Source organism: Chenopodium album, chromosome 1, assembly GCF_948465745.1.
Source record: "Chenopodium album chromosome 1, dcCheAlbu1.1, whole genome shotgun sequence".
Taxonomy (NCBI): Eukaryota; Viridiplantae; Streptophyta; class Magnoliopsida; order Caryophyllales; family Amaranthaceae; genus Chenopodium; species Chenopodium album.
In genome coordinates this window covers 69447401-69458969 of record NC_137834.1, presented here as the reverse complement: position 1 = coordinate 69458969, position 11569 = coordinate 69447401, and the positions used below count along the sequence as shown (strand labels likewise).

At 38.7% G+C, this 11569-nt stretch overlaps 1 long non-coding RNA gene across 2 annotated transcripts; it reads left to right on the top strand.

Annotated features, from left to right (window-relative positions):
• Positions 1-5628: 5628 nt before the first annotated feature.
• Positions 5629-7488, top strand: LOC145600923 (uncharacterized). 2 transcript variants are annotated; one of them, XR_014104336.1, is made up of 4 exons: positions 5629-5807; positions 6820-6878; positions 7051-7152; positions 7472-7488. It is a non-coding gene; the product is annotated as an uncharacterized LOC145600923 (long non-coding RNA). The 2 variants fall into 2 exon arrangements; XR_014104332.1 differs by lacking the exon at positions 5629-5807 and having other exon boundaries at positions 6697-6964; positions 7472-7486.
• The last annotated feature ends 4081 nt before the right edge of the window (positions 7489-11569 follow it).

Here is an 11569-nt window from a genome sequence, read left to right as displayed (position 1 = left end):
GGTTGCTTGTGTTTGCACACACACACTAAAACTATACACACACAATCATAAGTCATACTCATGTCATGTCATGTCGTGTCAAGTCAAACTTGGTCAAGTCAATCATACTCTATATGAGTCCCTTGGAAAATTTTATTTTACATGTCTCAATTACAGCCCACGTCCGGGGAAAAGCGGACCATTTATAGCCCACGTCCGGGGAAAAGCGGACCATTTACAGCCCACGTCCGGGGACAAGCGGACCATCTACAACCCACGTCTGGGGACAAGCGGACCATCTACAGCCCACTTCCGGGGACAACCGGACCATCTACGGCCCACGTTCGGGGACAAGCGGACCATTTACAGCCCACGTTCGGGGACAAGCGAACCATTTACAGCCCACGTTCGGGGACAAGCGAACCATTTACAGCCCACGTTCGGGGACAAGCGAATCAACTATAGCCCATGTTCGGGGATAATCGAACCTGCCAAAATCAGACAAGTCTTTCCTCAAGCATGGAAAGTGTCATCTAGTGGATTTCTTCAAGCATAGAAACTGCCAAAATCATCTGTTGACTTTCCTCAAGCATGGAAAGTATTATCCGGTGGATTTCTTCAAGCATAGAAAACTGCCAAATTCCTTTGTCGGCTTTCCTCAAGCATGAAAAGCATTATCGATGGATTTCTTCAAGCATAGAAAAACGCCAAAATCATATGTCGACTTTCCTCAAGCATGGAAAGTGTCATCCGGTAGGTTTCTTCAGGCTTAGAAAGCTACCAAACTCATCAGTCGGCTTTCCTCAACCATGGAAAGCATTTCAACAAACGTCATATATCCTATGGATTCCTTCAAGCATAGGAAAATACCAAACTCATTTGTCACCGATACACTGGTGTCAGATAAGCGTTCTATCCCTTTACTCTTTTATCTGTGGAATTAACATTTTTAGCAGGTATCGTCGTATACAGAGTGATTTAGGATCACAGAACGTCTTAAATCATTCTCCGTCCCTATCGACTACTTTGACTATCGTTTTCGAAACTGACGTTTCTACAAACTCAGCCAAAGTGGGGGCTTCTGTAGGCACCTAAAAATGTCTCCCCAAAACCAAACCTGATGATGAACAACCTTTCACCGCCATTATTGGTCGGGTTGAGTATTTAATCTTGAAGTGCTTAAATCCATATTTCTATTTCATAAACCATCCCAATTTCTAGCCTATTTGCCCAAACCATAACTTATTTTCCTCTTTTCGTGCCTTTAAACCCAAAATAATTCATTTCGTGTCCTTTAAAATCATTCATTTCGTGTCCTTTTTATAAAAAAATTTTATTTTAGTTTATTTTGGTCCATAATCTGGGTCCAATGATTGAATATTTGGATGGGGCTCTAAAAGAGCTATCCAACGATATATTATAAGCCCAAATCCGAGTTATAACAAATAAGTTATGGCCAAAATATTAAACTGAGCCGAAACCGAACCTAAGCCCACCTTACCTACGACCCAATGATCATGTGGAGGGTCAAAATTATTTAATCCCATTCCTAAACCAATTAGGATTAATTGGAAGCTTCTATAAGTTCCTAAAAGATCTTAATTATCCGTTTTGAAAAGATAAAATTAAAGAGTTTGAAATTGAATAAAACTCCTTTTTTTGAAAGTCCTAATTCTATTCGAATTAAAAGATGTTCAAAGATAGACAGATATTATTTTCGTGCCTCATAGTTTTTATCTAAATTTTATATGGTTGGATAGCCCTTGAAATTATCTTTCCAATGATATATTATAATATCAATTCCAAGCTATAACGGAAAAAATATGAATAAAATGTGAAACTCTATCCAAAACTGACACTGTCCATGCGACAACCATGTGGGTGGAATCGTCCGGCGACGCCCATGCGGGTGGAATCATCCGGCGATGCCCATGCGGGTGGAATCGTCGCTTAGAGTAGCTCCTTTTTTGGGTGGACAAAGTGCTCTACATTCACATACAGACAAAAAAGATTGAACGATCAAATTAATCAACTTATAGTCATCTGGCACAAGTAATTTAAAGGGAACACAAACAGATTCTGAGTAAGGCTGTGCCTAATAACATATCCGGAACTTTGCATAATGCCTTTGCTTAAATTATAGCTAGAAATTATTAACTTAGAGTATTCCCAATGGGAAGCATGGATGGGTGTATAATTGGATATTAACTACCGGCCTGAATGTCTGAAAACCCTTCTCCTACAACTTGAATAAATTCGTTGTTTCTAATATACACAGAAGGCCAAAATCAAGTAGCCTAATTGGCTCATTCCTAGCCTTCTGGGTAGTAACTTATGAGGGACTAAGTTTTCCCCTTGTACCTATTTAAGTGGGGCAGGAGACCCCTATATGATCGCCTGTTTTCTCTCTTGTGCTATAAAGCCAACTGTTTTTGCAACTCAGCGAAAACAGATGGGCGAAGGCAGATAACACATTTTGGTCCGCTTGCTTTTATTGAGCGTAATTACGGGAAGTTATGTCCTAAGGCTCTAACATAACATACATTCTGCCACGTGGGAAAAAGGTTCATGGCCGTTTGTTTCAAAAAGCCGGATAGTCAATGGCCGGCTATACGCTTGGTTTAAGGCATAGAAATTCATCATACTCTTTAAAGTATCAAGAATTCCCATGTCAATTAACCCACTTTAAAACCCAAACAAAAAGCCGCCCAGGGACAATAACATCTGGTATGCTGACTGTATCTAATGAGATGCAGTTATTCATGTAAATATAAAAAACAAATAAACTCTAAGGCAAAGGCCGACAAGATGGTCGGCTGATTCATAAAAGAAAACTAACCCCTTGGCTGGTAAAATAAAGTATTGTTACTCGGAATACATCCTAGAGAAAAGGAAATTGTTGAATATATCCGACTCTATAGTCGATAAAGACATGGTTACTCAGCACGCAGGCTGGAAATGTATTTAAAATGGCCATTCGCCCGCAAAAGAAACTTAAACTTAATCAGCTTTGAGAGAGGACTGGGCTTCATTTTCATCCGCCATCTCCTCATTGGTTTGATAATGTTAATTACGCTCCTTGACCTCGTCCTCGGCCAGAACATTTGCTCCGCCATCCGCCCCCTGGGCCGCCTATGCATCCAGCTTGCTCGTAATGGTACACCGAGATGAATTAATCGTCATTAGGGAACAGAGAATTCCACACCATCTTCATGTGAGTGACGCAGTAAGAATCATACTCCTAAATGAGCAGCTTATTCTCTTCCTCAACCTTAGTGGACCACTTGGATGTGAGCTGTTTTTCTTAGTTGAAAACTCTGTTTTGTAACTTCTCATTCTAGCCCTTGAGACTATTCGTCTCCTTTTCAACATCTTGAAGTTCCTCCAACTTAGACTTAACCACTTTAAGCTCAGCCTTCAGCTTAGTCACTCGCTTCTAGGCCGCCTATAAATCTTTCTTCACTTGCAGATTTGCAGTCGCCTGTTATTACATGATATCCTGGGTCAGCAGATCAGTCTTATTTACATCATACATGGCTTTGTCAAGATTGGAAGCGACCCTTAGGTTGGGAGCCCTTACCTCTTTTTGCTTCTCGTTGAATGGTGTTTTAAGACCATTCACTCTTAGCATGGCCTACATCATGTCAACAAAATAAGGAGGTTAATATATAGTCGTCTTAAATAAAAAGTTGGAAAAAAAGTTAACTTAACAAGAAGGTTACATCTGCCAAATTTCAAAGTTTAGGGAGCAAACTCCTTTAATGGAGTCACGCTGCTCAATAGAGACAGCGGCAAGCATGTCCTTAGCAATCCGCTTCACACCCGGTGCCTAGGGAGCATCTGCACATGCAACACTTAGTGAGAGGTTGGCATTGATCTCTCCAATAGGCCGGTTGGCTTCAGAACTTGTTGGCGACTGACTATAAGTCTTAACCTTACGAGGGTAAGACAAAGGGTTAAAGGCGGAGGTACCTGGGATAACGACCCGAACCTGGGCGTGTTTGTCCTTCCACCTTCTGGACAGACTGCCTGGGGAGCCAGCAGTACTAGTTGGAGGTTTTTCCTTTGAGGATTTGGACTCCTCTGCCTGCTTGAGAGCAGCCATGGCAGCCGATGATTTGTCGCTTGTAGAGGGGTGGGATTCAGATTGGCTAGTAGATGGTTTGTGATCAATATTCTTCCTATGCTTTGTGGGCGTCGGCCCCTCCCCTAGAGCGGGCCACTTTGGGGGCTTTTTCTCAAGAGTCGGAAGAATAGGCGGCTTCACCGATTCTTCCTGAAAAGTACAACACTTAGAAACAAAACTATGAAATTCTAGTCCAAAAAGAAGTTGGCGAATGCAGAAGAGCTTATATTCTCCAGCTGATCTTTTTTTAAATTTTGGCTCTTTGGCCGACCCATCAGGCGGTAAGCAGAGGTGGACTTACCTGGCTTCTTGTTAGGGTCTAGTTGAGACATTGCTTCCTTTGCAAAAGGCCGAATGGGTGGTTAGTAAACAACAAAGTAAGAGTAAAACAAAATGATATATAAAGTACTCATCCGGCTGCCCACCTCTTCCTTTTTCAGTGCTTAGACCACAGGAGGCCAGGAAGAAGGGATCTGTAAGCTAGTCAAACTTAGGGATGTAACTGTTAGGGATTATTTCCTTCTCAAATCCCCCTTTACAGTTTTTATCGTAGCCTTAAACATCCCAGGTGTCAGAATTTCATCCCAACACTAGTAGAAAAATGTACATTTGCGTCGCCATATTTGCGTCACTCATTCTAAGGAGCGAAGCAAATGTTTTATTTTACCTTTCTTTTAAATTATTTGCGTCGCATATTATTTAAGAAGCGACGCAAAACTCAAGTGTATTTCAGCTTTCTATCATTTGCGTCGCTCCTATTTATTAAAGCGACGCAATTAATAAACTTATTTGCGTCACTCATTAGTTAGCAAGCGACGCAAATAAGTGATTAAGTAAATTGCGTCACTCTTTTACTAATGAGCGACGCATATGTACATTGTACAACATTATAAACAAGGTTATTTGCGTCGCTTTTTTATAATAAAGTGACGCAAATAACTCTTTTGGCTTTAGGTTTTTCTGCGTTTTTTACCAGGTACCTACATTCACCATACAAAAAGAAAAAAAAACGAAGAGTTCTTAAATCCCAGCGAATTTCTACAGCAAAACACCCACAAATTTGTCTCTGAAATCCAACAAATTCGGCCAAAAACTTGCGTTTCCCCAGCAAATTTAACATCTGAAATCGCAGTGAAGTTGAAGACCCATAATCGGTTGCAAATTCGAGCAATTTCGAGCAAAAATTTAGACTAAAAACCCTAAGAAATTCGAAGCCTTAAACCCAGAAAAATTGATTGTTTCCGACCAAAAATCCCCCATTTCGAGCAAAAAATCAACTCAAAAGCATACAAATTCGAACCCTAAAAGCCCCAAAAAATTCAATTTCGGTCTTCAAGTTCGATTAGGGGATTTCGTGGGGGGATTTCTAGGGTTTTTGGCAGCGACACAATATACCCTAAGAAATTCGTCCCATTTCAGTCATAAATAATTTTTGTTCGAATTTCAGTCAAGAAATTACAGCAACAATAGGTTAAGTCAAGAAATTACAGCAACAATAATTGTTTGAATTACGTTTTTTTCTGGGTTCAAGTCAAGAAATTACAGCAACAAAAATTCGAGCAATAACTGAAATTTTCGAGTGGAAAAATCGCTTAATTTCGCCCCAAAAAACCCGAGGAAGTTCAAGCAAATTACAGCAACAACAATTGAAGTTCGATTTCGGCTCGACATTGTTGAATTTTTGAAGTCAATTCCACCTATGGTAAGATTGCTTCTATTAATGTTCAATCTTTTCTTGGTTTAAGGCTTCGAATTCGGGGAAGATTAATGAGTGTGCTGAGTAAGCTTAATTTGCAAACTTTGGCTATTCTTACATGATTCATAATTATTGTGTCTCTGCTTGGTAATTTTGCAAACTTTGATTTAAGTTATTACTGCCTTAATCTATTCTAGTCTAGTACAAATGTACATTACTTGATGATTTAAGTTATTACTGCCTTAATTGCAATTGAAAAGTCCATTATGATCTCGGGTTTAGTCATTGAAGCATGCTGAACGAGCACTTCAGTCGAGTGATACATTGTTATGTCTATCTTAGTTGTAATTAGCCTAACAGATGATTAAGGTTTACGTGCTCGCATTTGTAAGCATCGAAAAGTCGATATCCATCATACATACTGTCATGCAGCTTGATTATTGCTGGCATGCTGTTCAACATACCTTAAGAGCATGGTTCAACCCCTGGCCTAAGATCTGCCTTTTGGTCCTAAATCTGGAGGAAAAAACCCAGAATTATTATTATTATTATTTTCAATTTTTTTTTTTGTAAGTCTCAAGCATGAACAACTGTCATCTCCGATTCATTAAAATGGAGAATCCGTATGTTCCCTTGTAAATGGTTGAATAAAAGGAAGTTATTGTGAATCAAATGATCATTGATAAAACAATTAATACATATGAAATTATATAAGGGAATGGTGTTGTATGCATTGCTTTTTATCTTAGTCTAGGGCTACCGGGGTAGATTCTAAAACATTGCTAATTGCAAATCATTTGATCCTTACGCTTAAGTAAAAATTGATATGTACTGTAATACACTTTGGTTATGCATGACATATCCATCCTTTGTTACATTAATTCACTTATGATTCTAGTCTATTAGCCGCTTCATCTATATATACTGCTTGGTTAGTTCTCATCTGGAAATATTTTTTTCTTATTGATTTCTAAATTTTGGTTGGTTTAAATCTTGGCAGTACTTGGATGAAAACAAGTCTTTGATTCTGAAGATTGTGGAAAGCCAGAATTCGGGGAAGATTAATGAGTGTGCTGAGTAAGCTTTATTTGCAAACTTTGGCTATTCTTACATGATTCATAATTGTGTCTCTGCTTGGTAATTTTGCAAACTAGTGCGAAATGGTTAGTACTCTAGTTTTTAAGGCAATTGGGTCAGATTAATTATCAATTTTATCATACTGATCCGTTCTTTCATTGTATGGTTAAAGGTGGTATGCAAAACGATTTCTACATCCTGACATTGTGGCACCATATGATTACATATTTATCTGGGACGAAGATTTGGGAGTGGATAATTTTGATTCTGAAAAGTTAGCACTCTTTCTGCATCATATCCTCTAATGTCTTGAGCTATTCAGTACAGAACTTTTGTCATTTTTTTTTATTGAATTTTCAGATACGTTGATTTGGTTAAAAAACATGGTTTGGAAATTTCACAGCCTGGTGTGGATCCTAATAGTCCGTTTACATGGCAGATGACAAGGAAAAGACATGACAGTGAAGTTCACAAGTAATAACTACTAATGATGTATAATTTATGCCCAATTATCTTCCTTTGCAACAGAAGCAGGATTTCGATATTAATTACCAAAATATTGATCTGAGTTGTTTCTTGGGTGCACTTTGCAGGAGCACAGAGGAGAAACAAGGATGTTAAATTTCAGTTAAATTGTTCAATTTTTGCTACAAAAATGGAGAATGATTCTTCCAAGAAAATTGAAGTTTCTGCCCTAAACCCCAATTTACAATCAAGAGGTGCTTTGGTTGTATTAGAAGGGTTAGATCGAAGTGGAAAGAGCTCTCAGTGTATTCAGCTTCTCTCTCACTTGCAAAGTATTGGGTGTTCTGCTGAGTTATGGCGGTTTCCGGATCGAAATACTGCTGTTGGGAAGATGATCTCTGCTTATCTTTCCAATCAATCTAATTTGGATGATCATACTATTCATCTTTTGTTCAGTGCTAATCGTTGGGAGGAAAGGTTATTTCTTTTTTCTTTTTATGATTGTTTTTTTATACATAATTTGTGAGTTGCATACCATGTGTTTGATGTTATGTTTAGCTGAATCTAATTCCTTTCTATGTTGTTATTTATTGGTTAATTTGGGTAATTCGTTCTCGGTTATATTACATTCTGGAGATTATAGTTGGAATTATGATAGATTACTTTTAAAAAACTGTCTTTATTCCCCTGAGATTTTGAAATATATACAAGTATATTGGGACAGGAGTTCAGAATGTGATTTAAAGTTGTAAACTTTACTTCTTCATGAATCTGTTTTTTTGGTGATATGCTTGTGATTTAAAGTTGGAATTATGATAGATTACTTTTAAAAAACTGTCTTTACTCCGGTGTGGCTTTCTCTTCTGCCAAAGGCCTTGATTTTGATTGGTGTAAGGTAAAATGTTATCACCACAATCTCTGTTTAAGTGACTGTTGAATGTTCTATAAAATTGGTTACTGACTTTTCATAATCCCATGACTTGTGAAAGTGTAAGGATTAAAAGTATTGTTTAACTCTTTTGGTTTGGTAACAATGGCATTCTATGAAGCATTATGTAAAGAGAGAATGGCTGATATAAGGAAATAATATATAGTAATTACAGTTGTTGAAAACCCATCTTCGAGTGAGTGTGATGTATGTTGACAACTTGCTTTGAAGATTCCAACTCTTAGTAATCAACCAGTTCACTCAGGCATATCTCTATTTATTCGCAATATGATCACAATTCTCTTTGTGCAGGCACCAGAGATAGGATTGCTGGCTCCAGACATGGTCTTATACCTTGATATATCACCAGAGGTATACTTTCATTCAAATAGGCATGATAGGAATTTTGCCTTTAGTTTCACTGATAAGAATTTATGGGGCGTACCATTTATTTGGTAAGATCTGAGACATGGCTGTTAAACCAAATCTTAGTTTTTTCATAGCTTGCATCAGACTGTACAATTTTGGTAAGGCTGTAAGGTTAATAGGTTTGACAGTGGTGACTTTATCTTGCATAGTGTCATTATAGTGATGCCTGCAATATTATGTAGTGCAGGTTATACTAATTTTCTTTTACTTAAACATGTTCCAGTTTCTTGCAATGTTCTTTTTATTTTTGTAAATTATGTTTTTTAACTAGATTCTGTGAGATAGTTGCTGTTTCATCAAATTCCGTAATAATGCCATCTAGATTTTCATACGATGCTGAATGATAACAGATGGTTGATGCCTGCTTGCCAATGGAAGAAGTCCAGAAGAAGCTCAGAGAATATGTGCTTGAGTGTGTTGCGGCCTGCAAAAATGGAAGGGCTCTGTCTCACTTCTGGTCACAATAGGCAAGCTGCCATATGCCTCTTGGTCGCTTGGGCGAAATTGTATACTATAGTCAGTAATCAGTAGTTACCACGTTTTGAACTCTAGGTTGAGCTGTTGAGGTACTTCTGCCTTTAAGTTTAAGTCTAGAAGTTGGAGTTGTATTATACGTTGATTTGGTTAAGAAACATGGTTTGGAAATTTTATGGGTAGGCCAAATTACAAAGGAGACTCTGCCGAAATTTACATTTGCATTATTCAATAATATTGCATTTTAATTTCAATTATATTAGCGTTAGCATATTACTTTATACCTAGGAAAACAGGTACTACAAACATATACAAGGCAATTATTATATTATAATTAAAAAAAAAAAAAAATTCACCTCATTTGCGTCACTCATTAAACAAACAAGTGACGCAAATACAGCAGTTTTGTATTGTCTACTCAGTCATTTGCGTCACTCCTATATAAACAAGTGACGCAAATAACAAAAAATAAGTTTATTGGAAGAGTCATTTGCGTCGCTTGTTTATAAAGGAGCGACGCAAATAACAAAAAAAGTTTATCTGAAGTGTCATTTGCGTCGCTTGTTTATAAAGGGGCGACGCAAATGACTAAAAATAAGTTTATCAGAAAAGTTATTTGCGTCGCTCTTTTATAAAGAAGTGACGCAAATAACCAAAAATAAGTTTATCTGAAGAGTTATTTGCGTCGCTCCTTTATAAAAGAGTGACACAAATAACAAAAAATAAGTTTGTCAGAAGAGTCATTTGCGTCGCTTATTTATAAAGGAGCGACGCAAATGACAAAAAATAAGTTTATAAAAAAAGTCATTTGCGTCGCTCCTTTATAAAGGAGCGACGCAAATGACTCTTATTTGCGTCGCGCCTAGGAGCGACGCAAATGACTTAAAAGTCATTTGCGTCGCGAGCAGTTGCGTCGCTCATAGAAGCGACGCAAATACACTATAAATGAGCGACGCAAATGAGCCTTTTTCTACTAGTGCAGCGTTCATCAGATAAGGGGAGGAGATGATATAAAACTTGTTCCTCCAATCCTTTCACCTTTGTTACAAGACAAGTTAAACCATCAGGGCCCGGATGACTCTGGGGCTTTGCTAAGGTAATGCATATGGGCGAAGGCCTCAAAGCTAGGCTCAACACCTTGAATCCTACATGCGGCTACGAATTCTAAAATATTTACCCAAGAATCAGGTGCTATATGCCACACCCCGAGGCGGTACCCATCTAGAATCCTCTCAACAGTTAGATTAAGTGGGAACCTATGGTCCGCTTTATTGTGGCCGCATAGCACCCAAAGCACGAATCCTTATAGCTTTTGTCAAGCTTCCATACGACTGCGTCGTCAAGGGCAAGGAATTTTATTCTATAATCGGCTCCCATTACATAGGTATCCCGGGTCTCTTCCAAGTTTTTCGGCATGAGCCCTTGGGTAGCAGCGGATATGTGGGTGAAGTATGGGGTGTATTTCTCTTAAAGAGAAGAGGAAGTTTCTTCCTTGCCTCGCTCCATAGAGGCGGCTTCCTTTTCAGATTCCTCTTCAGTCACCTCAGGCGGCTCGTCTTCGCTTTTATGACTGCCTACATTAGCATTCGACCGAGACAAACCCTTTTCGAAGCCAGATGTCTCTTCGCTATATTCAATTTCCGATTCTCCTAAGATAAAGTCATCCGGCGTGTTTGGGACGCTTGCCGGATAATAGGAGATTTCACTCCTAGGCACTCTAATAGGACTCTCGTCCTCTTCATCACAAGGCGGCCGTGCTATCCTTTTAGTCCTGGCCATAGTGTCTTACAAAGACACAGGCGTAGTCGGATTCGTGCACGAGTGTAGTTTGGGACAGGCAGCACCCCTAGTTCTAAATTCAGCCGTCACAGGTGACCGGATGACAACTATCCTAGGTCGTGCCGTGTGTGTTTGTGACACATTTTATAAAAAGGGAGGAGCAAACATAGGCAGAAAAAAGCGTGATGTAAAGAAAGAGAAAGAGCTGGCAGTTACCTTGTGAAGGTACTGTTGAAAGTCATTCGAACCGTCTATGTCGAGCGGATGAAAAGTAAAAAATTCTCTCAGATTCTCTTAAGTTATTTTCGTGAATATGAAAAAAAATGAGGGGTAATGATAATATTTATATAGGGTGAATCCAAGGGAAACCTTGTAAATTACCTAGATGGGTGAAAAGTAAAAATGACAACCCAATGCATGTGTGACAAGGGTCATAGATACCCCGTGGCAAGCCACGTCAAATCTGTGAGGGGAAAATGTTTTGGGTATAACTACCCAAGACATGTGGCCCTATTAGAAGCGACACGTTTCATCCTCCGGGAGACCTAAAGGGATCTCTCATTTAATGACACCTGTCAGCCAGATAAATGGGAGAAAAGGATGCCATTCTGGCCTA